The 17,925-nt window shown below is 36.9% G+C and overlaps 1 long non-coding RNA gene across 3 annotated transcripts in view; it reads right to left on the bottom strand.

The window, feature by feature from the left end:
• The window catches only part of LOC131382160 (uncharacterized), a 302,517-nt gene that overhangs the window by 54,688 nt on the left and 229,904 nt on the right, over nt 1–17,925 (bottom strand). For all 3 annotated transcript variants that reach the window (XR_009211406.1, XR_009211407.1, XR_009211405.1), the window contains exon 5: nt 16,283–16,349. This is a non-coding gene — a long non-coding RNA (uncharacterized LOC131382160). The remainder of the gene's footprint in view (nt 1–16,282; nt 16,350–17,925) is intronic.

Below are 17,925 nucleotides of genomic sequence, written 5' to 3'. Positions count from 1 at the left end.
AACACAAGGTCTTTCTGATGACATCTTTCCTTCTTCTCTATCTCCATCTGGTCCATTCTTCCCTCAAATAGAGCTTCAGACAAATCTCATTATATCTCTGTTTGTCTCCAGATCCTTCAATGACTACCTGTGGTTTTCAGGATAAAATCTAATTTAACATAACCAGTATTCTGTTAACCTTTTGGCCTTAGTTCTCACTAATTACTTCCATATCTCATGTCTCCCACTTAGACGTATGTCTCATAGTCTATGTCACTGAAGGAATTGGTGTGAACAACACATTTTCTCCATTTACTGATTATTAGCCTTTTAACGAAATAATATTGTAAAATCAATGTTGTCTCATTCTTTTGTATTTTCCTGTTCTCTGGAATAGGACTTTAAATATAGTTGCTAAAGTAAGGCAGAAAGACAAGAAGGAAGGAACGAAGTAGGAAGGAAGGAAGGTAGGAAGGAAGAAGGAAGGAGAAGGGAAGGGAAGGGAGGGGAGGGAAGGGGAGGGGAGGGGAGGGGAGGGGAGGGGAGGGGAGGGAAGGGAAGGGAAGGGAAGGGAAGCGAAGCAAAGGGAAGGGAAGATATATTTCCTCTAGAGACTAATACAAGATACAAGGGTTTGTTTAACAGTCTTATATATGAATACTTCATTTACCTAATGTGTTTGTACTAAAATAATAAAAACAAATATGTAGAGAATTATAAGCTATTTCTTCTTGGCTATAATTGCTCAGTGCTACCATTTTCACTTCATTCCTCTGAGGCTCATACTACTAATGTGGTCAACAACCCATGCTGCTTATTCAGGAATCCATACAATCCTTTTAATAACTCATATTTCTGGACAGCAAAGGAGGTCAGAGAGGTAAAGAAATACTCCCCAACTGAGGAAGATAATATTGTTTACAGGAGAAAAATGAGGAAAAATTCTGCAAGTTAGGGATTTTTTAAAAATTGGTTTTCTTGGCTTTGCCGTTCTGAAATAACCCTTGAACACACATCAGAAGCTTCTGGCAGGCCCTGAAGCAACAGCGCGTTTCCTTTGATCTCCCGGAGTTGCAATGAATATCAATGGAAGATAATGCATTTCACTTCTAATGCTTTTCACAGTTTATCATCAGACATCTAGTCATTAGGAAGTAAAGAAAGAAGTTGGGCATGACTGGTATTTATCCATACATAGTTTTTCAGCCGAGGTCAACATTTCACACACTGTTCTCTGAAGCTGGGGCTAGGGCTTGGCAAACAACACTATACAGACTTTTATTTTTTTATTTTATTTTTATTTTATTTTTTGTCAGCTAGCTTTTTGTTAGGTTCTAAGAATAGAGGGCTTTAGTGGGACAGTGGGTGGCAAGAGGAGAGAAAAGGCCCGTTTCCTGCTTTCTTGCTGTTCCTAGCATCATTACCCAAGTGTCTCTTTGTCACAATACCATTGGTTGGACTAGACTTTAGCTTCTTTTACCACTTCTAGCACCAACCCCAACATACTGGCTCACAGAGAATTGTAGAAACTGGATAACAATGCCTTATCCTTGTGGCCTGGGTCCACCTTACCTGACTTTTCCAAGCTTCTGGTAACTCAATGCCTTCCATTTATTTTTCTGGCTACAGTGTATTAGGTGCTTTCTACAGTTACTGCCTTTAGATACCTCGGTGTTTGTTTTTTGATCCTTCACCACCACTCCTTTCCCCAGATAATAGTTAACTAATATAGTTAACTAATATTCGATAGATTGAATCCACTCTCTTGAAATATATATTGGCGGTTCTGTTTTTCTGTGTCTCTTCTTATACATCAGGACTCTGGATTCTCTTTTGAGTCTTCTATTAATTCAGAGATCTATACTATATTTCTATAGTATGCTTCCTATATCTCTACTTCCTGCCTTCAAACTTAGAGCCACATGTCTTGACTGCATTAAAGAAACCTCCTCTCATTTTCATGTTTGTCATTTCTAGTCAGCCTCATTTCCTGCCATGCCATAATACAACCTTATATGACAATTATTCTTTGGTCTGGTTGTTGGTTGTGTCTGCACACTTATTCCCATCAATATGCCTTTGCATATACTGTTTCCCAATATTTTCTTCCTACATATTCAAAATACCTCAGAGTTCTGCCCTAGCCCCTCTAACATTAAGTAGCACCCTCTAACTTTCACAACTTAAAATAGTCAGTGTCTTCTGTAAGCTATTACCAGTATAGCTTACTCAGCAAGGGATACAGATTACCTTAGCTTAAAATAATGATGATTTCCTGTTTATCATCAATGTCTTCTGAAGTTAAAGGTCACACAAGCACAGAGATCATATTCTCAATTCCTCTCTACTGTCCATTGCACATATTAAATAGCCAATTGCACAGAGATGAGCTGTAATTAAATTCAGATTGTCTAGTTTCTTTCAGCAACTTCACAAGTGACCATAGTTCATCCTTTTTTCCTCAGAGTAAATGGTACTGAGTGTGGTGTTTCCAGTACACCCATGCTTGCCTTACAATATAAGGAGAAGGATTTTCTTAACAGTGATAAAATGTTTTAAATTTAGCCCATATAAAACTTTTTGGCAGTTTTACTTCTGCTTTAATTATTTAAAGGCCTTTATTGAAATCTCAGACTTAACATGTGCTTGAGTAATTAAAATTCCTATACCTTTTCATGGTGTCAATAGTTCTATGACTGGCATATCCTAATCTTATTTTCTTGCTCCACTAAAAAGGAGGTCTGTTTGCTAGTAGAAAACAAGTGGAGAAAATTATCTGGTGTTTGCTTTAATTCTAGTCTTCATGACTGATGTTCCTCCCTAGTGGCTCTCTACATTTTCTGTCTGCATCAGGGTTCTAGTTAGGTGAAGTATATGAAAAACTGACATTTAAAAATAAAACTGCTGAAACACATTATTCTGGAGGTGCATAATAAGGAGAACAGTCAGTTCAAAAACAAAGTTTGCCATCTATCTTTAACGTAAATAAAATATGTTATTCTAACTTGTGCTTATGTGGTACCTTTTTTGAGCAAGTAGAAAATATTTTAAAAAGAAAAAACTGAGAATATCCTATGTTGCTTTTTCTTTAGAAATAAGGTGAAGGGCTCTTAAAAGTTAAACTTTTTATTTTTCAGTGTCAATGATAATGGAAGCTGAGGCAGGAGAACGGCGTGAATCCGGAAGGTGGAGCTTGCAGTGAGCTGAGATGGCGCCACTGCACTCCAGCCTGGGCGGCAGAGCGAGACTCGTTCTCAAAAAAAGGAAAAAAAAAAAAAAGATAATGACATATGAGATTTGTCATAGGCCTTCACTTTCTAATATGTGACTAAAATAAAAAGGAAACATCTGTCTGTCCCAAAATTCTAGTAGTAGATTCAGTGATTGGCTGGTATAGGATATAAATTGAGGTGGCAAAGAAAACTCTTCCGGTCAGTTCTCCACACATTCTAATGAACTCCTATCTTTGCTGGTTCAGTTCTGGAAACGGAAAGGAATGTTTGCAGAAAAATCATAAACATTTAGGAGATAGTAATATTCAATTAGGGCTTTCACCTCTTACTTTGGTCCTTCCATTAGTGACTTTTTCTCTACCTCCTGCAGCTCCTAGTGACTCTGAAAACTTTGTCCTTTCACCGTCTTTAGACAGAGGCAGATCATGACTCTAACCTCAGCCCTATCATCAGATAAGCTGAAGAAATGATTCGCATGACTCTAACCTCAGCCCTATCATCAGATAAGCTGAAGAAACGATTCGCATGACTCTAACCTCAGCCCTATCATCAGATAAGCTGAAGAAAGGATTCGCCCAGCAGGAGGTGGGACGGGCTCCACTGCAGAGCTCCTGTCTCACCCATCAGTTAAAGTCTAGTACTTCCTGGGCACTGCTGCCTGTATTGTTTACCTCCTTAAGTTTATTTTCATTCCCAATTCCCATGATATCATGATTTTCCTACCTTAGATCCTGCCCCTCATTTCGGACTGGAATTTCACTTTCCCTTTACCACTTGAACCTGCTTTGAAGGTCTACTTTCAATTCTCTTGCCCTAATAACAGGAATCTGAAATATCAAGAATAATTGCTACCAGGACTCCCTGTATCTACCTTCTACCTGTTGATTGAACACAGCAAGATCACCTACTGGACTGGTAATTGTGACAAAGATTCATGTGCTCCTTGGTGATCTGGTACTAGTTTATCACCTTGGACAATGAGACTATCTGAGTCCTCTTTTCTTCCTGCTGATCAGTCGGTTATTTCCAAAAATGTATCATCAAAGCTCATTTATCCATCTCTAAGATTTACTTGCTTTTCAGTTGTTATTGGAATATTTACGATCTGTGTGTGTGTGTGTGTGTGTGTGTGTGTGCATGCATGTGTTTCAATAAAACTTTTGGCTTCTTTTTGGCCTCTGGGTTTCTAGCAGGAATAGAGAGTAGCTGGTTAAATCCAGTTATGCTTTCTATCTTTGAATATTATAAAATGAGACTGTAGTAGGGGGTTGGAGCAAAAAGCCAAATGCCTCCTGCAGACAGGTTTCTGCATGTTTCAGATACAAAACCTTTGAAGATTTTGTCTGAATTGTATTTATTTATTTATTTATATTTGAGACAAAGTTTCACTCTTGTTGCCCAGACTGGAGTGCAATGGCGCCATCTCAGCTTACTGCAACCTCTGCCTCCCAAGTTCAAGTAATTCTCCTGCCTCAGTCTCCCGAGTAGCTGGGATTACCGGGATGCACCACCATGCCCAGCTAATTTTGTATTTTTAGTAGAGATGGGGTTTCTCCATGTTGAGGCTGGTCTCGAACTCCTGACCTCAGGTGATCCGCCCGCCTCAGCCTCCCAAAGTGCTGGGATTACAGGTGTGAGCCACTGCTCCTGGCTTTGTCTGAATTTTAGTTACCTGTTCTGTTAGGCATGAAGTTTGGCTACATTACTCACTTACATCTGACTCATGCAGGGGTTTTCTATCAGAAATTGGTATTTTACGCTTCTTACAAGCTAAAAAATTGGATAATTACAGCTTCATGGATGCTGATAGATGACAACAGACTCTAGGATCACAGAGAAAATATTTTATCACTTAAAGCACAGCAAGCATGCCATCAAGTCCTGCAGAGTAATGCAGAGGGGCCATTCTGGACACTGTGCATGCAGTGAGTTTGCATTGCAACAAACTATAAACCTGAAGTATCACTGCTTCCACAGGAACCTGCTCTTTGTATGTATGAAGATATCTCATCCCTTAAGGATGCTCACTGCAAGTACAACCATCAGAAATGGCTGAGAAAAGAATTATCTGTGCCTTTCATTCTTGTTATGCCCAGCAAAAATGGGTATGAATATTCAATATTCATGCCAGATTAACTCTCCCAATATTCTTTAACTTCAAATTCCATAAGAATCTCTTGGAGAATTCATTTAAAATCCACATTTCTCAATACCACATGGAAAGATTTTTTTTCCACAGTTCTGAGATATTAAGAAACTGTACATTTCACATAATCAACACGTGATTCTGAAACAGATTATTCTCCTAGCACAGTATTTTATTGTCCCCAAATTGTGTATGTACAGGCATGCCAGTTGTTAAACAAAAAGAAGAGTAAAAACAAAGAAAGAAACAAACAAAAACCTAAATATACCGCACATTCCATAGTCAAGGATTAACATGTTCATGGCTCTCTATTATCCTGGCATATATGACCAATTCTGACCACAGAAGAGAGATTTTACTAGATTACTATATTTGGCAAGATATTCATGTTTGTGGCTCTCTGTAAAGTGTTTTAGCAAAGACATGAACAAGGAAGAGGTGTGAGAGAGAAATGAATGACTCTGAGTCAAATGGAGTTGGAATGTTCCCTTCTGAGAATCAGAGGATTATTAGAATAATAGTTGAGAAAGAAAGTAAGACAAAGAGCCTACATACTTGAGATCTGCTTTTGAGCTTATTCTTCTATAAACAATGTAACTTTAAGAAAATCACAGACTCTGTTAATTCAATTGTAAAACAGGGATCCTACCTTCCTTGACTGGGAGATGGTGTGACTCAGATGAGAAAATGAGTATAGAGTATCTTGTCAGCTGGAAAGTGGTATGTGGATGCCAGCAATGGTGATAATTTTACTCTAGGTATTTTCTGCCCTTTAAGAAAAATGCAGCCTACTCTATAAAACAAATACAGGACTTTGGAATACGTCTTTTCAGGGTAACATATTACCTGATTAGCCCGAATATCTTTCAAATAGAAAAAATTTTGATTACACTAGTCCAGCTCTATTAAGGGATCTGTTGTTAGAAAGTCTTTTATTTTTTATTTTTATTTTTTATTTTTAAGTGCAATGGCATCATCTCAGCTCACTGCAACCACCACCTTTCAGGTTCAAGTGATTCTCCCACCTCAGCCTCCCAAGTAGCTGTGATTACAGGTGCCTGCCACCACGACCGGCTAGTTTTTGTATTTTTAGTAGAGACAGAGTTTTGCCATGTTGGCCGGGTTGGTCTTGAACTCCTGACCTCAGGTGATCTGTCTGCCTGGGCCTCCCAAGGTGAGCCACTGTGCGTGAACTAGAAAGTCTCCTTTGATAATATTTTTCTATTGAGAATTGCTACTAATTAGCAATTTCTACATCATTGCCTTTTACTACTTAGCAAAATTAAAAACCAAAGAGCTACTCACCCAGAAGGCCCAACGTTGTTTCTATATAATTATTTTTCTTTAACTCTTGCTCTTAGAGCCCTTTAATGAAAATGTGCTAGTATAGAATAAAATGGCAGCATTGATAGACAAATTGTTCTTTGTTTAATAGTTTCAGGCCACAGCTTAGGAGCTCAGGAAGTTTGTTCTCACAGTTTCTTCCTGACTGTGACTTTCCACCACATAATAGCTCTGCTCCAGGCATGATGTCTAGTGAGCATAAGTGGTCAGGTTTGAGCACTATCTACTATGAGAGAACTGATTTTAACTAAATTGTCCACATAGAGCAGGTGATCTGTACTAGTCTGTGTTGCTATAAAGGAATACCAGAGACTGAGTAATTTATGAAGAAAAGAGTTTTATTTGGCTCACAGTTTTCAGGCTATATGTGAAGCATAGTGCTGGTGTCTGCTTTTGGTGAAGGCCTCAGGGAGCTTTTGCTCATGGTGGAAGGCAAAGAGGGAGCTGGCATGTCACATGGCAAGAGGGAGAGACAGAGAGACTAAGAGAGAGGGAAGAGGTTCTAGACTCTTTTAAACAATGAGCTCCTATGTGAACTCTTGAAGTGAGAATCACTTATTAACATGAGAACAGCACCAAGCCATTTAAGAGGGACCTGCCCTCATGACCCCAATACCTTCCACTAGACAAACCTCCAACTTTGGAGTCATATTTTAAGATGAGATTTGGAGACGACAAATATTTAAACTATGTCATTCTACTCCTGGCCCCCTAAATCTATGTCCTTCTTACATTATAAAGTAAAATTAGCCCTTTTCAATAGCCTCCAAAAGCCATAAGTTGTTTTACCATTAACTCAATTGAAAGTCCAAAGTCTAGTCTTATTTGAGACTTAAGATACATTTTGTTTTTGTTTGTTGGCTTTTGTTTTGTTTTAACCTATGAACCTGTTAAATTTAAAATAACTTACTTCTAAGATACAATGGTGGTACAGGTGTTGGGTAAACATTTCTATCTTAAAGGGGATAAACTGGCTAAAAGAATGGGCAATATGCCTCATGCAAGTCTGAAACTCATCAGGGCAGGCAATAAAATAATATTCTTTGACTCTTTTCCTCATATCATGAGCACACTGGTGCAAGTGGTGGGATCCCAAGGTCTTGAGCTGCTTTGCTCCTGTGGCTTTGCAGGATGAAGACCCCATGGCTGCTTTCACAGGTTGGAGTTGAGTGCCTGTAGCTTTTCCAGGCTCAATGTATGAGCTGGGGATGGCTCTATCTTTCTTGGGTCTAGAGGGTGGTAGCCCCATTCCCACAGTTCCACAAGGTAGGGCCCTGATGGAAACTCTGAATGGGGGTTCAAACCCTTTATTTCCCTTCAGCACTGCCCTAGTAGGGTCTCTCTGTGTGGGTTTTACCCTGGTGGCAGACTTTTGCCTAGGCACCCAAGCTTGCCAGTACTTCCTTTGAAATCTAGGGGTAAGTTGCCACGACTCTTTTACTCTCATATATTGCACGCCTTCAGAATTAACATGGTAGGTAAGTTGCCAAAGCCTACAGCTTATGCCCTTCTGAGCAGCAGCCCAAGCTATATGTGGGGACCTTTGAGCCAAGGCTGGAGCTGGAGCAGCCAGGATGCGGAAAGCAGTGTCCCAAGGCTACACAGGGCAGCAGGACCTTGGGCGTGGCCCCCGAAACCATTCTTTCTTTCTCGACCTCTGGAGCTATGAAGTGGGGCCTGTCATAGAGATTTTTGAAATGCCTTTGAGGACTTTTTCCCAGTGTCTTGAATATTAGCCCTTAGCTCCCTTTTAGTCATGCTAATCTCTCTAGCAAGTGGATGCTTTACAGCCCACTTGGATTTTTTTCCCTGAAAATGCTTTTTCTCTTTTCTTTCTTTTTTCTTTTTTGCACACAGCCAGGCTGTAAATTTTTCAAGCTTTTATGCTCTGCTTCTCTTTTAAATATGTTTTAATTCTGAGTCATTTATTTGTTCCCACATGTGATTTAGGTTGTTAGAAGCAGCCTTGCCACATCTTGAATGCTTTGTTGCTTAGAAATTTTTTCTGCCAGATACCCTAAGTCACTAATCACAAGTTATGCCTTCTACAAAGCCTCAGGACACGGACACAATGCAGCCTTTGCTAGGCTGTAACAAGGGTGACCTTTGCTCCAGTTTCCAATACATTTTTTATTTCCACCTGAGAATTTGTCAGCCATGCCTTCACTAACTATATTTCTGTTAGTACTTTGGTCCCAACCATTTAACAACTTCTCTAAGAAGTTCCAAACTTTTTCTTGTCTTTTTGTATTTTTTGTTGAGCCCTCTAAAATTTTTAAATCTCTCTTACCCAGTTCTAAAGCTGCTTCCACATTTTCATGTATTTTTATAGCAACACCCCACTCTCTGAACCAATTTTCTGCGTCAGTCTGTTTAAGTTGCTATAAAGGAATACCTGAGAGACTGAGTATATAAAGAAAAAAAATTATAACGAAAATAGGTTTATTTGGCTCATGGTTTTTCAGGCTGGACATGAAGCATAGTGCCAGCATCTCCTTTCGGTGAAGGCTTGGAAGCTTTTACTCATGACAAAAGTCTAAGGGGAAGTCAGCATATCACACATCTAGAGAGAGAACAAAAAGGCCAGGCCCTTTTAAATAACCAGATCTCACATGAATCCATGCACTGAGAACTCACTCATTAACATGAAGTCAGCACAAAACCATTCATGAGGAATCTGCCCTTGTGACACAAACACCTTCCATTAGGCCCACCTTCAAATCTGCTGGTAACATTTTAACATGAGATTTGGAGAGGACAAACATTTAAACTACGTCATGCTCTGAGTGCCAATTCTGTACAGCTGAGTGGTCACTATCATAATGAACTGTGCCGGGGATTCTTAATTTATTAATAAGAATGGTTTACCTGCCTGGAGTTTTCTTTTAATGTTGATGCAAATCAAACTAGGGAAAAAGTATTTGTTTTTATTTGTTAATTATTATTATTGTTTTTTTAGATATGGAGTCTTGTTCTGGTCCCCAGGCTGGTCTCAAACTTCTGGCTTCAAGCAATCATCTCAGTCCTCTCACTCCTCCCAAAACCTGGGATTACAGGTGTCAGCCACATCGTCCAGCCAGAGAAAGCATTTTTGCAATGACATAATCAAGTACAAAAAAAATTGTAAATATTTATAATCTGAGCATTTCTTATTTCTTCCTTTTTAAATGCTGATAAAAGTTTGTGTTATTTGTACTACAATTCAACATAGGACCATTTTTAAACTCAATGGACTCTTGATGTCATCTTCATGATAATAAACGCTTCGTTTAAAATCCCCAGTTTTCAAGTAAGGATCAAAATTCAGTACCCCATCAGTTAGAAAACTTTTTTCTGTGAAGGGTCAGATAATAGTTTTGAAAATATTGTATGGGTAGTAATATAACAAATGAGAGAACAGATTTCCCCAAGATTTTTATTGGTGAAATTCAAATAATAAAAATAAAAATAAAACTTTTTTTGTAATATAGGTTTACTAATGAGGAAAATGGAATCCATTTTTTGAATTAACATTTTATTTAATGGAGGTTCAAAATTGATTTTCCTTATCATCAGCAAAGCTATTGTAAGTATTCGTTTGTTAAAAAAAAATTATTGGTTTGCAGAGAGTAAAAAGTATTTCCGTTAGTGCATCCAATTTGGCCCAAATTCATACTTTTTTCATCTCTGCAGTAAGTAGCCTACTTTCTGTGTCTACTTTTAGCCCAACCCTTGAGTGCTCTCTCAGATACTAAGTCAAATAAAAGATTGAGTGATGAGTACAAAATACTCACAAGTGGTAATTATGACACTGGAAAGTACTGAGTAAAATTTTTGGTAGAACACGTCAATGGAATTTTTTTTTAATTTTACAAAGGATTAAGGCTTATGTCCTAGTAATAGTCAAGCCTTCATTCCTTAAGCTAAAACTGTTTCCTAGAAATTATATGGTAGAACTGGTTACATAGGACAAGAGGTAAAGATTGTTTTATTCTTACGCATTTTGAGAAAAAGATATGCTTTATAGTAAACTTTGTATTTTCATGAAATATAATTCGAAATGCAGAATTATAGATTGATTATAGGACAAAAACTCAGTTTACATCTGGGAGAGAGGACTCACAAAAATCCAAAGATATTAAATAAATTATCAGAATCCTTGTTGGCTCTGATATCTCTCTTTATTCTCTAAAATGAAGAAACACTTTAAATATGTTCTGAATTAGCTTTAGAGTAAGAGAATCTTAGGTCATAGTTTGACTCTGACTCTTACTAGCTTGGTAACATTTATCAAAGAATAGAGCTTATACAAATCATTCTTATAATGTATAAACTAGAAATTATAATACTTATTTTCTAATATCACTTTAAGAAAAAAATGAATATATTGTATGTGGAAAAACTACGTATAGTAAGCAACATACACTCTTTTTTATGTTCCTTTTGAAATGTATTTCAACAAAGTATACCACTCTTGCACAAGAAAGATAAAGATTAATACTCATCTTGGAGGTAAAAAATATATAATGTATAATTGTAAAAGGGGCATAATGATAATTGTTTTTCATTTCACTTTTTCTCAACCATAAATAATAATATTTGTTAATTAAGGTTTGTATGAAGCTGTGAATATAAAGTACTTTATATATTGGAAAATACCTGGTGATATTATATTATTATTTAGAAAACATATGATTATGGCCGGGTGTGGTGGCTCACGCCTGTAGTTCTAGCACTTTGGGAGGCCAAGGCGAGGTCAGGAGTTCAAGACCAGCCTGGCGAACATGACAAAACCCCGTCTCTACTAAAAATACAAAAATTAGTGGGGTATGGTGTTGCATGCCTGTGGTCCCAGCTACTTGGGAGGCTGAGGCAGGGGAATTGCTTGAACCCAGGAGCCAGAGGTTGCTGTGAGCCAAGATTGCACCACTGAACTCTAGCCTGGGCAACAGAGAGAGACTCCATCTCAAAAGTAAAAATAAAAAAAAAAAAAGAAAAATATATGATTATATGGTAGCTACTTTTGATTTACAGTTTGATTATCAGCATATTGTCATAGATGTTTTTCCTAAGCATCTACGTGATTCTTCACAAAAGAAACTCCTAAATGTTAAAGATAAAGTTACAGAAAAGTTATTTAAGAAGTGGAAATGTATCCTTAAAACTCAAATTGGATTTCTGCATCTAACTTTGTTTTCCACATTACAAAAGTGCAGTCATGAGTAGCAGTTACGTACAAGGATGTGGGGTGAGCAACTTACTGCTTTCCATGTGTTCACTGTGAACTCTAGAATCCCATTATTCTTTCTTCCTTATCCAATAGATGGTGATTTTTTTCATATATAAGTTTTTATATGACAATTGTATCCACAGGATACATTATGATGTTTAGCCTCAAATCAAACATAGAGTAATAATTGCTTTATCACTTGTTCCTAAACACCAGCCCAGGTAAGCAAAACTCCAAACTGTCAACTGAACACCAAAGTTTGAGTGTGAATGACATTTGATTGAAGGGACAATCCTAATAATGGCCTGCAAAGCCATTATCGGACAGATTGATCCATACAATCTTGTCTCCTGCACATCTAACACCATCACTACCTCTCTGACCTTTTCCTACAACTCTGTCATTCTTCATTCCACTCCAGCCGCTCTGGCATTTCCTCAAACATGTGAGTCGTGTTCTCTGCTTTGATCTGACTGCACTCTGCCTAGATAATCTCCCAACACATGCACATGGCTACCTCTTTCACTGCCTTTGAGACTCTACCTAAATACCACCTTCTCAAGGAGACTGAATTTCACCTCATATGTAAAATTGCTCTCCTCAACACCAATGTCCATGATACTTTTTCCCCTGCCCTACTTTTATTTTTCCCATGTACTTGTCACTATTCCATCCAATTTATCCCCTGTGGCTGGAATCATCACAAAAGTGGCAGCAGGGGAGTTTATGCAGGGGGTACTTCAAACTCTACTGAGTTGGCACTGGTTGCAATTCCGAAGACAGAAGCAGTAAATGCCAGGGTGATCCATCCTAACTATTTAGGAGAGGAACTTATATACAGAGGGCTGAAGCTTTCTGGTGACAGACAGCAACAGAACAGATGTTTGACCTGGATATGTCTTCCACCAGCTGGGAAGGAGATTTGGCTTATGGAGTTTACTAATATGAGGGTTTAAGGAGGTTCAGGGCTAGGGCTAGTTTCTATGCATTTAGCAAGAGGAATAATCTCTCACTGTTTTCGGTAACAACCTAAACAGCTTAATTAGTGCCTGGGCCTAGCTTGAGTTCAAGGGCCTAGCTCGAGTTCAAGCCTGCATGGAAACCACACAGCTGGCTGGTTCACAGAGCTGTCAAGGCGCTCCGTGTTTCTCAGGACAAAGACAAAGTAGGAGGAAGTGGGGGGCCCTAAAGTCACCTTCTAGTTAGAAGATGACTAGTTAGAAAGTGACTATTGGTGCACTAGTTCACAGGGGATACTGAATATGGAGTATATGGGAACTCTATTATACTACTTTTCTGGAAATTTAAATGTATTCTAAAATAAAAACATTATTAAAAAGTAAGAAACAACCTGATAAAATGGTATTTTAAAACTGCAAAAATACAACATAATTGTACATTTAGTTAAAATAATACTGAAAGTAGTATATGTTAGTAATATTTTCTAAATATCTATAATATTCTAGTTAGAATAATATTCACTATTATCAATAATATTAATAAATTATTAACAATATTAATAATATTCATTGTTAACAATAAACAAGACATACTGTTAGTAATACATATTATTATATCATATACAATTATATTATTATATTATATATTGATAATTATATAATTGATAATCAAGATATGTATTACTATTATAAAATAATTAACAATGATATTAATGATTATGACAGTAAATTTTATTATTTATTGCTCATCTCTCCTTGTAAAAATTTATGCTTCAAGAGGGATCTCTTCTTGTACTTTGTTTAGTGCTGTCTCTCAAGCATTGAGGAGGGTACTTGGCATGTATTTATTGACCTGATTAATAAATAAAATGTGGAAAATTATTTTGTGACTCATTTTAGATGTCTTTGTTTTCTTATTATCAATACCATAATATTTTTCTCTCCCTTCCTTACCCTTTGTTCATTTTGTTTTGTTTTTGGTCAATTTATCTTATTTTTGTCATTGAGGAGTAGTATCCATGATTCCAGGTTTGGTATAAAAATAATAATCTATTTTTTTCTTTTATAAAATAAATTCTAGTACCTATATTGCAGCTCTTTGCTGTGAAAGAAAATCATCCAAGTTTCTCAAAAGCCAATGTTGAAATCTAAGATCACTAAGGTTGTAATATATTTGTTAAGTACATATGTTCTCTCTGGGGATATTAATATTTTAATACTCTACCCTAATATGATGGCTAATTTTGTTCATCAACTTGACTGAGTCATGGGTTCCCCGATAGTATAATAGCTCAAACATTATTCTGAGTGTTTCAGTGAGGGTAGTTTTGAATTAGGTTACCATTTAAATTGGTAGATTTGCCCTCCTGAATGTGGGTGGGCCTCATTCAATCATTGGAAGGCCTAAACAGGACAAAAAGGCTGACTGTCTCCTCAGTGAGGGAGGATTGCTTCTGCCTGGTTGCCTTTGAACTGGGATATTGGCTTTCCCCAGCTTTTGAACTTGAGCTGAAACATTAGCTATTCTTGGGTCTCGAGCCTGCTGGCCTTGGGCCTGGAACTATATAGGCCCTGCTGTTTCTCAGATCTTTAGACTCAACTGGAACTGCATCATCAGCTCTCTTGGGAGTCCAGCTTTTGAACTTACCTGCAGATCCTGGGACTTGCCAACCCCACAATCATGTGAGCCAATTCCTTATTAAAATAAATCTCTCTCTCTTTCTACACACACACACACACACACACACACATCCTATTGGTTATGTTTTTCTGGAGAACTCTAATATACCCAGTAATTTTCAAGAAATTTAATCTGAACATGAAAGCAAAAGAAAAAATAGCTCGAATTATAGCACATGAAACTTAGGTTAGACTTAAGTGAAAACTTAATTGACCTAGTTAGGAGTCTCTAGGTGTATTAAAGGAGATGATTTTGAGACAATCTCAGGATATGAATTTAATGAATCAGAGTAAACTACTTGCTGCAGATCTATTTAGAGAATAGTCTGATGTTGAGAGAATGACTTACATCACCCTGTGTGTAATCATGTTCATAAGAGCCCATTTCTCCACTTCCCCATAGAGACCATCAAGAAAGCTGCTGAAGAACTGACAGAAAGGATTGGGGTGTGTTAGCCTTCGGCTACAGGGCAGAATATGGCCAAAACCAAGCACCACAACCAGTCTGCACTATAGACACAGGTTTCACAGATTTGCTTGAGAGTTATGGCTACAGTTTAATATAAAATATTAATAAATCTCATGGAGAAAGATTCCAAATTGTTACTTGTCCTTAAGGAGGTGGAACATAACTTCTCTCTCCTTATTGTGGGATCACGCAGCAAATTCCTTCCAAAAGAGTTGCATGTAGAAAGGGAAAAAAAGAGTAACATGACAGTGGAGGAACTTGACAAACTTTAACTCAACCAGGTGATCGAGGCCAACATCAACAAGCATAAATGATGTTGGTAATATGTAGTTGATAGAATGAAATAAAAATGGCACTTTACTCCTGTGTATATCTTTCCAAAAACCCATAGGCACAGTGTATGCATGACATAAAAAAAAACAGATGAATCCCAAGTGAGGGACATTCTCCAAAATATCCGAGTAGTGCTCCTCCAAGGTGTCAAAGTCATCAAAATCAAAGGAAATTTGAGAAACTATCACAGCTACAAGGAGCTCAAGGAGACTGAACAATTATATCTAATGTGATTTGCTGAATAAGATCCTGGCATAGAAAAAGGACATTCATAAAAACTAAGGGAATGTGAATAAAGTATGGACTTTAGTTAATAATAATGTATCAATATGGGCTCATTTGTTCACAAGGGATACTGAGTGTGGAATATATGGTACCTCTATTATCCCACTTCTCTGGAAAATGAAATAAATTCTAAAACAAAAACTTCATTAAAAAGTAAGAAAAAACTAATAAAATGATGTTTTAAAACTGCAAAAATACAATGTAAGTTTAAATTTAATTAAAACAATATTGAAATTTAGCTAAAATAATATTGAAAATATATAATATTTTATAAATTGCTATTACTTTTGTATACATGCATAATATTTTACAATAATTAATTACATATACTATTCCACCAATATAACTGTGTATCATATACTTAAATGTTCACCCATTTTTAAACTGATGGGAAATATAGGAAGATCACTTTAGACAAAGCTTGTATTTATCTGTCTGTATATCTATTTATTTATATATAGTGTTTCATTTGATTTTGTATATGACATTTAAAATTTAGTACCTGAATTTTTACTGCTAGAGACTGAATTTTGTTACTTAGAGCTGAACAATAAACAGTAATTTGTAAACAAATATGTATTTCAAACACTTGGTAAGAGTTCATACAATTTTCTTACCATATGTCTTAAGAGATTTGAAACTCACCAGTAAGCCTTAATGCTCTTTCCAGCTCTAAAACGTGACTTTTCTGTAACTTCCCGGAAAAATGAGCCTATAATGAAAGTCAAATCTGTAACACTCAGTTCTCAAAATCGCCTGTGCTGTGACACTGTAAATGCTCTAAGACTTCTTAATTCAATTTGACTAGATGCCTGAAGCTACACTTGATACTAGAGTAGTATTAAGTTATCTTACTTTTATATCAAAGAGAATGATCATCTGTCTGTCTATCTATCTATCTATCTATCTATCTATCTATCTATCTATCTATCTATCTATCTATCTATCATCTATCTAATTTATCTATCTCTAATGTGTATGTGTCAGGGAGGAAGAGGGGAGAATATAGGGTAATAATAATAAATGGATTCTTATTCAACCATAAATGCAGCAAAATACAAAGAGACAGGTCAAAATCATCCTATAAGTCAAAAGACATAATAGGAATAACAATAGCTATCATTTACTGAGTGCTTTCTTGTTGCAATCACCATAATAAGTACTTTTATTACATTCATTTACCCTGTCCAGCAATGAGAGTTGGTAGTTGAGGTTGATACTATTATCACATACCACATCAGGAAGGGGAAACTGAACACAGGGAGACGTAATAACCTGCTCACAGTCACAGTTAGTTAGAGGTAAAATTCTAACCAGGTATCTAACACGAGGGTATACATCATAGAAGAAAATATCACCTGATCTGGACCTATTATTTCTAAAGAAAGTATTTCTCTGGTGTTAGGTTTTTACCACTTCCCACTTCCTGACTTAGAGGCTAAAATTTTTAAATCAATTTCAATTAACATTAACAATAAACTATGAAAAAATTAAAACAATCTCATCTGCAATAACATCTAAAAGGATAAAATACTTAAGCATAAATGTAACCGAGGATGTGAAAGATATGTACACCGAAAACTAAAAGACATTGATGAAAGAAATTGAACAAGACACAATAAATGGATATTCCATGTTCATTGGAAGGATTAATATTGCTAAAATGTCTGTACTACCCAAAGCAATCTACATTTTGCCAGGGGCTCTCAGGCCTTTCACCACAAACTGAAAGCTGCACTATTGGCTTCCCTACTTTTGAGGTTTTGGGATTTGGACTGATCCACCACTGGCTTCCTGCTCCTCAACTTGCAGACGGCCTATTGTGGACTTCACCTTGTGACTATCTGAGTCAATTCTCCTAATAAGCTCCCTTCATATCTACATATATCCTATTAGTCCTGTCCCTTTAGATAACTATGACTAATATACAATTACTTTGGGTCTCATTATAATCTCAAATTTACATCAAAACTTCAATTTCACATCCAATTCCACACTTCAATCATACCAATTTATGCCTTGAAATACGCAGTGGACACTGGTGGGATGTATGTATTCTTTTATTCCATTTGTCCTTGCCCTTTGATTTCTCCACAACCCTCCTGTTGCTGGTTCTTTAAAAGCTAGGAAAGGAAAACTGTGAAATTCCAATTTTAGTGGAGGGAGTGATAGAACAGAAAAAAAGGAGAGGGAATCAAATGAAAAGTGATGAAGTTTGATCTTGTTCCTTAAAGTTCTTTTTCTAAGGCTTCCACATGCTGGCTGTGTTTTTGAGGGATTCACTCCTT

The sequence above is a fragment of the Hylobates moloch genome, unplaced genomic scaffold, assembly GCF_009828535.3.
Source record: "Hylobates moloch isolate HMO894 unplaced genomic scaffold, HMol_V3 SCAFFOLD_20, whole genome shotgun sequence".
NCBI classification, from domain to species: domain Eukaryota; kingdom Metazoa; phylum Chordata; class Mammalia; order Primates; family Hylobatidae; genus Hylobates; species Hylobates moloch.
Note: the sequence above shows the minus strand (reverse complement) of the source record. Positions and strands in the feature narration are given on the sequence as shown.